This window comes from Lactuca saligna, chromosome 3 (assembly GCF_052625555.1).
Source record: "Lactuca saligna cultivar CGN05327 chromosome 3, ASM5262555v1, whole genome shotgun sequence".
Lineage (NCBI taxonomy): Eukaryota > Viridiplantae > Streptophyta > Magnoliopsida > Asterales > Asteraceae > Lactuca > Lactuca saligna.
Window position 1 is genome coordinate 35,939,315 of NC_136419.1, and position 12,471 is coordinate 35,951,785.

Here is a 12,471-nt window from a genome sequence, read left to right on the forward strand (position 1 = left end):
TTGTATCGTTAAATTAGTCTTTGTAATTGTAGGTTCATATCCCCCATTGTGAAAAAAAAAAAAAAAAAAAAAAAAAAAAAAAAAACTGATTAAGTAATTATGATTGTTTTTTTTCCAGACTTCACTTCACAATTCAATATTCACATTGATCAATTGATTACAGGCTTCCAGCGACCAGCAAGACTTTAGAGTTTAGACTTAGACTTGGAGAATAAGGCAGGAGACAGAGTGGACTGATCACTGATCTTCTGATCAGCAACACAGGCAACAGTATGACAGCACGCAGTGATGCAGGCCACAACAACGATTAAGGAGTGTTTGGTACTTTGGTTCAGATTCCAGACGAGGCACTAGGGTAGGGACGAACAATAATGACGATATGATTTTTTGTTTGATTCGGACTATTGGAAAAGCACAGGAGGGGCCATAGCCCAAATTTTTAATGTCTAGGCCTAATATTGATAAAAAAGATATGAACTATTTACACTTCTAATAAAAAAATCACGGGGGGCCACAACCCCTCCTGGCCCTTAATATACTTCGCCCCTGTTCCCTAACAACCCCTTCCCTATCTCACACAAAAAGAGAAAAACACTTTTAACATTGCATGAGTTTACCTTTTAGAAACTATTCGCTGTTTGTCGAAAAGAAATTAATTGTCGATTAACCATGTATTAATATATATTCCATATTCAATCAATAACTCTTCATTTTTAATTCTTCTTTATATATATATATATATATATATATATATATATATATATATATATATATATATATATATATATATATATATATATATATATATATATGGAAAAGTGAATATACCCTTAAGGGTATATAAGCTTAGGTACCCAAACACACCATAATAGGTCGTTTTGTTTGATAGATTCATTATAATATTTTTAAACTTCAACCCCTAACTTTATTTAATTTCAAGATTTTCGAAATTTCACTATTATCTTTCTCTTATGTCACATCTTTTTGTCGAACACCTATTAGGTTATATTTATTGTAGTTGAAAATGAAAATTAAGTAAGACGAAGATAAATGTGTAATTTATAAAAATTAATGGAATTAATCAATTTAGAAGTTAAATTATAAGAACACTGGACAATTATAATGTATTATATGATACAAAATGACGTAGTATGGTGAGTTTGGGTACGTAAGCTTATATACCCTTAAGGGTATATTCACTTTTCCCATATATATATATATATATATATATATATATATATATATATATATATATATATATATATATAGGGAAGAGTTATATGGAAAATGAATGATTAGGCAACACATATTTGAACCAATGAAAACATGACAACACATCACTTCCACAATAACTTCCACAATACATTACTTGTGAAGAAAGAAATAGACACGTGTCATTTGATTATTGGTTTCGGTAGATGTTGCCCTAGTTATTTGTTTTCCATAGAACTCATTCCTATATATATATATATATATATATATATATATATATATATATATATATATATATATATGGAAAGGTTATATGAAAAATAAATATTAGGGCATACATAATTCGGTATCAATTTACAAAAATAGTCCATCTAATTTTATTAAAATTACATTCTTTGTAAAAAAATTAATTCTACATTAACATCCAATTAAAACAAACTGCCTATCTAACACGTACGGTTTAGTCGTCATTGGATTGGATGATATGAAATCAGCGAACAAAAAACATTCCTAACGCACTTTAATTCTAACCAAATTAATATATTAACTCTAGCTAAACGATTAAATTTACTTTAGTGCCTATTAACCAAAATCCAAATGTATAAAATTTACAAACATTTATTGAATATCTCAAGAAGTATACTTTGAATTATAAGGAGCATTCTCTAATATAACATTTGCAACTTCTTCATTATAAGATGCTAGAAGTTTTAGTAGTTGAAGAAAATTACCTCGATTTTGGAATTAGGCGATTCATCATGTCCTCGTAAAGCACAAGCTTGGAATGTCAACCAACGAACTGTGTCAATTGAAGCTTTTAATCGTAACTGGTTCTTCAATATTTGTGCTTCATTTTGCTTCACTATAATATTTTCAATGTGTGTTGCTTGGTTCATCAAGTTTTCAGCAAATGTAACAACATTTCTATGTTGTGAACAACCAATGTGCTTCAAGAATGCACAATTTTTCCCATCATTAACTTTTTTCCAATTGTCAAATCCTTTAACAGTAAATGCATCATAACCATGGCACACACTTGGTTTATCATTAAATATATAACAAATAAAACAATAAGAAGCATGTGTTGTTGGAGAATACTCTAACTAATTAGGGAAAATGTTGAACCAAGAATATTGGAATATACGAGGATGTTTCTTTGAACCTTTAGCATGATATTCTTGAAGACGTATTTGGAAAGGTCCTAAAATCATATAAGCTCGTCTTACTTGTTCCCTTAAATTAACTGGATATTCCCACATTTCTTTTCGTTTAGCGGGATCTCTTTCTAGATGCTTAAGATCCACTTCATTAGGATTTGCTTGTGTAGCTTCATCAATATCATTCTCTTGTTGATTTTCATGTTCTTGCGGTTGCGACTCACTTGTTGAAGCTTTGTAACGTTTACTCTGTTGATTATCATTATGAGTTTCTTCATCATCATTCTTTCTTTTGAAAAAAGAATCAATGGTTTTCATTTTTCCCATGAAATTGTGAGATTTATATGATTGTATCTGTAAAAGTCAAAAGTGAAATCATAAGCTCATAAACCAACAACCCAAATTCTGCAAAAAAAAATCTTATTTATACAAATCTTATTTGATATTTTTGCAAAATTTTGCAAAAATCTAACAGCTTGTGTGTAAGATAATGCAGAAACATCTAGACACACGAATTGACTTTTTATTATAAGTTTTTTTTATAGAGGTTAAATATCATTACTTTGCTCTATCCTTTTTATAATTATTCATGTAGGAATTTCATAAATACTACATATTCAAATAATGGTCAATTAATGATATTCATCTTCATCATTATTGTATTTAAATAATTAAATTAACAAATAATGATCTCACTAAATATGTTACATTCTATAGTATTTTATGTATCCAAATATAACCTTATGTTTCTTGCAAACGTCAACAAGTTTCATCATATTCATACCAATTTACCAACACTCAAAAAGAGTATTATGTGATAGCAAAGAATTTAGTTATAGTGTCACATAATGAACCTAGACCTTTATAGTTTATTATCAAATACAGTAGCCCCAATTAATATATAATAATATAAGATAGTTATTTTTTGTATCGTTAAATTAGTCTTTGTAATTGTAGGTTCATATCCCCCATTGTGAAAAAAAAAAAAAAAAACTGATTAAGTAATTATGATTGTTTTTTTTCCAGACTTCACTTCACAATTCAATATTCACATTGATCAATTGGTTCTAGGCTTCCAGCGACCAGCAAGACTTTAGAGTTTAGACTTAGACTTGGAGAATAAGGCAAGAGACAGAGTGGACTGATCACTGATCTTCTGATCAGCAACACAGGCAACAGTATGACAGCACGCAGTGATGCAGGCCACAACAACGATTAAGGAGTGTTTGGTACTTTGGTTCAGATTTTAGACGAGGCACTAGGGTAGGGACGAACAATAATGACGATATGATTTTTTGTTTGATTCAGACTATTGGAAAAGCACAGGACGGGCCATAGCCCAAATTTTTAATGTCTAGGCCTAATATTGATAAAAAAGATATGGACTATTTACACTTCTAATAAAAAAAGAGAAAAACACAAAAAGAGAAAAACACTTTTAACATTGCATGAGTTTACCTTTTAGAAACTATTCGCTGTTTGTCGAAAAGAAATTAATTGTCGATTAACCATGTATTAATATATATTTCATATTCAATCAATAACTCTTCATTTTTAATTCTTCTTTATATATATATATATATATATATATATATATATATATATATATATGTATGTATATATGTATATATATATATATATATGTATATATATATATATATATATATATATATATATATATATATATATATATAGGGAAAAGTGAATATACCTTAAGGGTATATAAGCTTAGGGTCATTATAATATTTTTAAACTTCAACCCCTAACTTTATTTAATTTCAAGATTTTCGAAATTTCACTATTATCTTTCTCTTATGTCACATCTTTTTGTCGAACACCTATTAGGTTATATTTATTGTAGTTGAAAATGAAAATTAAGTAAGACGAAGATAAATGTGTAATTTATAAAAATTAATGGAATTAATCAATTTAGAAGTTAAATTATAAGAACACTGGACAATTATAATGTATTATATGATACAAAACGACGTAGTATGGTGAATTTGGGTATGTAAGCTTATATACCCTTAAGGGTATATTCACTTTTCCCATATATATATATATATATATATATATATATATATATATATATATATATATATATATATATATATATATATATATATATATATATATATAGGGAAGAGTTATATGGAAAATGAATGATTAGGGCAACACATATTTGAACCAATGAAAACATGACAACACATCACTTCCACAATAACTTTCACAATACATTACTTGTGAAGAAAGAAATAGACACGTGTCATTTGATTATCGGTTTCGGTAGATGTTGCCCTAGTTATTTGTTTTCCATTAAACTCATTCCTATATATATATATATATATATATATATATATATATATATATATATATATATATATATATATATATATATATAAACTCATTCATATATATATATATATATATATATATATATATATATATATATATATATATATATATATATATATATATATATATATATATATATGAAAAGGTTATATGGAAAATAAATTTTAAGGCATACATAATTCGGTATCAATTTACAAAAATAGTCCATCTAATTTTATTAAAATTACATGCTTTGTAAAAAAAAGTAATTAATATACTAATTAAAGCTCAACATTCTTAGGAACAGTATCTTACCCAAGATACTGTTCATGGGTTACCTTAAGTATACCTGGGTTTGTTAGTCCACAGCTACTGCGATCCTCTTCTTCACCGCTTTAATTTAGTGAAGATTGACCATCGCTCTTCTAAAACCCTCTCAAAACGTGAATCACCCATCGCTTCCTTGATATTTAGATGTGCTCCACAATTTTTATTTCTAATTTTCTAGGGTTTGCTTATGTGCTCGCCGTAGCTGCCATTCGAAGAGCACCACCGTCAAACCACCACTACAGGATGGTGACACCGCTTTATTTTTTAGAGTAAATTACACGAATGGTCCCTATGGTTTAGGGTAATTTGCGCATTTAGTCCCTAATTTATATTTTTAATTCGGAAGGTCCCTATTGTTTATTTTTGTTACACGCTTGGTCCCTGTCATACATAAAAAGACTATTTTACCCTTGATTTGTTAATCTATTTAAATAAACACACCCCCAATCCCACCCTTTTCACCTTATCTTACCTGCTCCATCATTTTTTCTATTTAAATAATAGACGTTTTGGGTAAGACAGGGACCAAGCGTGTAACAAAAACAAACATTAGGGACCAAGCGCGTAACAAAAACAAACAGTAGGGACCTTCCGAGTTAAAAAAATAAGTTAGGGACCAAACACGCAAATTACCCCAAACCATAGGGACCATTCGTGTAATTTACTCTATTTTTTATTCATATTTGCATCGATCTCCGTCCAAAACTCAGACTTATTCTCTAATTACAGTGAGATATCCACCGATCTCCTTTACTTCTCACCTTCTGTTTCCTTTTATCTCTATAGTTAGTGGACCAGAACATCACCATACGTGCAACAGAACCCGCAGAAGCTACAATTACACGCACCACCACATCACCTATATTTGTTTGCCTTTGACGGAGGGTGTGGCTTCTGCTTAATTCGTTGTCACCAATAAAATTGTTTTTTTCAAGAGCCACAGAAGGAGAACAGGAGAACGGATATTGCATTTTCGTTGCCAATTTGCCCTACACTTTCTCAAACCTACAGGCAAGCTTTTTCAGTACAGTTATGTATACGTTTTTATGTGTGTGTGTGTGTGTTTTTATTTAGAGTAAAAATGTTGTATGATTGTTAAAACAATGATAGGAGGGAGCAATAAATAGCTAAAAAATTTGTTCTTCGACTGCTAAAGAAGCATCAGACCTTTTTTTTCTTATTTGATTTCGTTGGTTTATTGATTCTCCTTTCTAAAGCTTAGTAAAACCTCAATTGAATTATGCCCACCAAGTGTTTGTTAAAATGTCAAATAGAGATTTTTGGTCTCTTACATCATTGCTTGCACATATGGTCAATGTAACCTCACCAGATCTGTGAATTAGTAATTTGTGATTGAGGAGAAATGATTTTCTTGATTCATATGATAAGGTATTATATAATTTTGAAAAAAAAAATCTTGATTATATATATATATATATATATATATATATATATATATATATATATATATATATATGATAAGTTGGAGGCTGAAATTGAAGAATTAGAAGGTGTTGAGCTGGAAGAAGAGCTTCTACAGCCTCCCAGCACCGCATCTGCAGCTCCACTCCATCTACCCACGGGTAGACAATCAACACTTCCACCTCCCCACCAGAACACATGTTTTCCATGTAGTTGACATCTGAAAATTTGGCATTTTTTTTATTAATATGGAATGACTATTAAGACGATAACTTATAGTTTTGACTTTTGACATTGATCCATGGTTAACTTAACCCTACAAAAGACTCTTGTCATCTTAGATGTTTTTATTACTTAGTTTGAAAATCTATATCGACAGTTTCTTTTTTACTCAATAGAAGAACATAATTTTCTACAAATTTACCCTCATAAAGTCCTATTTTTTTTTTTTTTTACTAAAAACAGGTAAATAAGTGGGGAAATGTTATATATGATAACCATGTTCATCCAGTCGAATGTGTAGTTGACTTTCGTACACAAGTCAGTGTCACTCGACGCCTCTTTTAGGAAGTTAGTTATAATATTGATGGTATTTTGTGTGCAGGATCTGTCTCTAGGATTTTGGGTTCATCCAAAGCTTTCTGTACACTCAACCCATGTAATCTCCTTATATGTCATAACCTTACTATTTAATCAGTTTGATATTAAATATTGTCATGGTTTAGGAACATGTTTACTATATCTTACATTTATCCTACAGTAAAATGAATCTTTTCCTGTTTTGCATCTTCTGGTGTCTGCCATTCACCAACTCACAAATCCATATTATCAAGCCTATGTGTTGTACGGGTTACCAACAAACAACCGACAGTTTGTACTGGTAAGAAACATCAACACTTCTACACAACATCAATACTTCTACATTCTACACATTATATCTATATATGGAAATACCAAATATGGTCAATATAAATTCTTTTTTTACTGATAATAAAATCTAATGTTCTATAAACTTAATTGTTTTATTACCTATAATAACAACATACCTAAACTTATTGTACACATTACATGTGTACAATCATGTAAGGCATTGAGACCAGTGGAAATGCATAATGATATTGATTTTGATGGGATTTGGAAGGAATAACAACCATTTTTTTTAAAGATTTTATGTTCTTAGTGTTTTTCTGTATTTGGCTAAGCAGAGATGATAACAGCATATTGGTCTATCGACTTCACCGAGTGAAGATTTAAGACGCTTAGAGGTGCATCCGTATGTCAATCCTACTCACCAAAAACAAAAATAAAATGTATGAAGAGATGCAGGAAGCCACACGGGAGGAGACATAAGAACAGAAGCTCATTCATGTCTTTTTTTTTCCAATGCTTTCCATATGCTAAATGGTTTTTGTGATGCTCCATTGTTAGTAATTTACTTCCAAATGCTTTTAATGTACCAACAAAATTTTGTATACGTCAACTTACATTACCATATAGAAATAGGATAGCAAAAACTGGAATATACTAACCCATGCAAAGCATGGGTAGCTACACTAGTTCTACATTAACTTCCGATTAAAACAAACTGCCTATCTAACACGTACGGTTTAGTCGTCATTGGATTGGATGATATGGAATCAGCGAACAAAAAACATTCCTAATGCACTTTAATTCTAACCAAATTAATATATTAACTTTAGCTAAACGATTAAATTTACTTTAGTGCCTATTAACCAAAATCCAAATGTATAAAATTTACAACCATTTAGACAACCCTAATTAATGTTTGAAATGTTTTTATCGGTTGAAATTGCATTGTTTTCCGAAAAAGATAATTACAAGAAGTTGATTATAGATTGACTTTTTATAAAAATGATTATAGGGTGTCTAAGGGGTGTCTTATTAACATCACCCAAAAAATATAGTATACGACCAAGGTAACCGTCATTTTCCAAAAAAAAGCCATGCAATTAAAGTCTAACGTTGAAGTCAGCATATCTCGAGGTGAGTGGAAGAATGAAGTCCTTGGAATATAGATTGGTTGGAGTTTTATTTTTAATAAGTAATAAATGATTATTTCAATTTCCTAGTAATGATTTACAGAAAGTATTCTTTGTCAATTTGAATTTCAATGCCAATAAACGGTTAAACTTTATAAATGGTAAATATATATAAAAAAAATGATATCATTTCCATATTTGAAATGTTTAAGGACTAAATGTATAATTTTAACCAAACAATAAAGAATATTTTTGCAATTTAAATAAATTCTAGATTACATTATCTATGCATAAAGAATTTGACATGTGTTAATTGGTTATTGGTTCTTAACATAATGCTCTAATTATTCATTTTCCATAGAATATATATATATATATATATATATATATATATATATATATATATATATATATATATATATATATATATATATATATATATATATCAACTTTGTAAAACCGCTCGACGTTAGCTAGTCAGTGGACTGGGATCAAAGGATTAATCGGCTAGGCGGAGATTAATTGGGGATTAATCGGGGACCATTAATTGCTAATTTATTATATTTTAAAAAATTAAATATGACTAATATCATATAAAAGTTCATAAATACCACTAATATCGTAACAAAATAGGTTAATATGATAAATACAACACTAATCATACCTCAAATAGTTTCTATTGACATCTAACTTCTTCAAAGTGTTAAAATTTCATTGGGTTCTACTGTTTCAGTCATTTTGTATGCATGGATTAATTGGTAGGTGCTCTCTAATCGGTCAAGTAGCGTCTAGGGATTAATCGGAGATTAATCGGGACCTAATCGAGATTTTTACAACATATATATATATATATATATATATATATATATATATATATATATATATATATATATATATATATATATATATATATATTGGTAAGAAGGTAAGAAGTTTTTTTCTACATATTTTTTTGACGAACAAAAGAAATGAATCACTAGATAAATCAAAAATAACATGATTCACCAAAAAAAATCTCAAAAGAACACACCGATAATTCATTTATACAATGATTTCGTTGTTATTCACTAAAATTGTCATAAAAGTGAATTTTTTCTTAATTTACTTAAAAATGAATCATGGAGATGTTCTTTTGTGAATTTTTTCTTGTGAATCATCTTACTCTTGAATCATCTAATGATTCATTTTGTATATTTGTTAAAAAATTATGTAGAAAAAAAATTTCTTACCTTCTTAGCAAAATTTTCCTTCTTATTTTATATATATATATATATATATATATATATATATATATATATATATATATATATATATATATATATATCTTATAAAGCTAGCATTTTTGCTTGAAACTCATGCATTTGAAACTCCCATGCATTTTTCAATTCACCACATTCATTTGAAACTCTCATGACTTTTTAATTTCTTTCTAATAAGAATTATAATTTGTTAGTAAGACTAAATAAATATCAAACCTAAAGTGTAATTATATATCATCTAAATTTCAGTAGTAAAATAATATCTTTACTTCTACTTATAAATTTATGTTTTTTAACTTTTAACATATTATACTTAATTTCTTAGTGTTGATATATTGTTGGATGGAAACTATTATGATTTTAAAGATACAATTTTGGAACAATTTATATAAAATACTTAAATTATTAATTTAAATATAACATTACAAGTTCAACTTAAATATAAATTTATGTTTACCTTAAACAACCCAAAACATATTTTGTAAATATTTAAAACTGATAAATTGTAGTGTCTTTCTAATAATGATTATAAGTTGATTAATAAGGTTAAATAAATACCAAACCTAAAGTGTAATCATAAATAAACTAATCTTCAATTTTAAAATAATATATTTTCTTCTACTTATAAAGTTATGTCTTTAACTTTTGACATATTATACTTAATTTATTAGATTTAAAATGTTGTTGTATGTAAACCATCATCATTTTTTAGCTACAACTTTTGTACAGTCTGGACAAAGATACTTAAATTGTTAATTTAAATCTAACATTACAGTGTCAACTTAAATATAAATTTCATTTCCAGTTAAGAAAACCAAAAAAATATTTTGTAAATAGTTAAAAGTAATAAATTGTAGTGATAAGTGCAAAAACTAAATTGTAATCTCAATTTAACTAAAATATTTCTCAAATATATTTTTATAATCGTTAAAAGTTTTTAAATAAGTAGCTTAAAATAACTTACAATAATAATAGTTAAAACTAACTCTATATAAATGATTATATTGTTACATTTAAAATAAAAAAACAATGTTTGATATTTTAAATAGTTATAATGATAGAAATTAAAACGTTAAGCAAATAAATTTTAAAAAATTAATTAACAATAATAACAACTACAAATAACATTAAACCATATATTATATTTATTTTTATTCACATGTAATTCGCGGGTAGAAGTCATTCAAACTATTAAGATAATACAAATATATATATATATATATATATATATATATATATATATATATATATATTATCATATAATTAAAAATATTCAATATATTATATCAATTTAGTATACGAATTATTATATCAAATTTAACAATAACATTATTGTTATATTTTAAAAAACATATATTTGTAAAGACTTCAACTATATAAGTGTTTTCCGCGCAACGTGCGAGCATTCGACAAGTGTATATATATATATATATATATATATATATATATATATATATATATATATATATATATATATATATATATATATATATATATATATATATATATATAAGGTTAATTTGGGAACATGGGTTTTTTATGATTAATGGGGACCAAATCCTAATCACTCATTTTTAAGATAAAAAAATATAAGTAAAATATTCCAAAATGCAAAATAAATTGAAATTTAAAAAAAGAAGTAAAATATTAATTATTTTCGCAATTCTTTTATAAAAAAAATTACAAAATCATAAAAAAAAACAAAAAAAGGTCTTCCATATATAATATTTTAGTAAAGTATATATAGAATATTATACTAAATCTAGTAGGTTATTAGATTATTCTGAAAATTTTAATTAAATATTATAATATTATAACACATCTATTTGAATATTTATAAAGTAATGTGTAATATTCTAACAATTTTAATTTTTTGATCATATACTGTAAAAAATGAAATTTTTTACTAAAAAACTGAGGAATATATATATATATATATATATATATATATATATATATATATATATATATATATATATATATATAAAAGTCATTTTTCCTCATTTACTTTGTAGAAAATAGGCAAAAAAAAATACACACACAAATTACAAAAATAGCCATCAAAATCGTAGATGGATTAAGCCCATCTGCGATTTTCCCTAACCGTCTGCGAACGTACAAGTCGGTGAAGCGTGAACGCGCATTACGAGTTGAAATTTTGAAGATGAGTTTTTTTTTCCGATATAAATACTCCCACACTCACACTAAAATCACAGATAAACTTAGTTCATCTGCGATTTTCTCTGCAATCGATCCGCGATTTTGCACAATTTTATTTATTTATTTTTTTTTCAATTTTGATTTTGATTACGAAATTGAATGCTTGACTACGAAACAATCATATTCTATATAAAGTTTTGCGAAAAATTATCACTTGAGTTGTTACTCCTTCCGTCCCAAAATTATTATCCATATTTGACTTTTTAACTCTCTTTTGTTCAACTTTAACTTTAAATAATTTACTTTTTATTATATAATTTTTTATGCAAGATATATGAATAGATTGTTTTTTAATGTATTTTCATTGTTATAAGTTTCATCAAAAATTATATAACACAAATAAAGTTATTTATTGTCAAAGTTCACATGGAAAGACTTAAAAAGTAAAACGTGGACAATAATTTTGGGACGAAGAGAGTATTTCTTCGGGAAATTTGTCTAAAATCGCTCTAATAAAATGAATGAATATTTGATTTGCGGTGTAATCGGTGGGAAGTGGGAAGTTGTGAAAAAGTTTGTCGAGATTGTTCATGAAGT

General features: G+C 27.0%; 1 long non-coding RNA gene across 1 annotated transcript; it reads left to right on the forward strand.

The window, feature by feature from the left end:
• The first annotated feature begins 5,751 nt into the window (after nucleotides 1–5,751).
• On the forward strand, nucleotides 5,752–8,040 carry LOC145035312 (uncharacterized). The gene is made up of 4 exons (XR_013678336.1): nucleotides 5,752–6,044; nucleotides 7,060–7,113; nucleotides 7,216–7,335; nucleotides 7,661–8,040. It is a non-coding gene; the product is annotated as an uncharacterized LOC145035312 (long non-coding RNA).
• The last annotated feature ends 4,431 nt before the right edge of the window (nucleotides 8,041–12,471 follow it).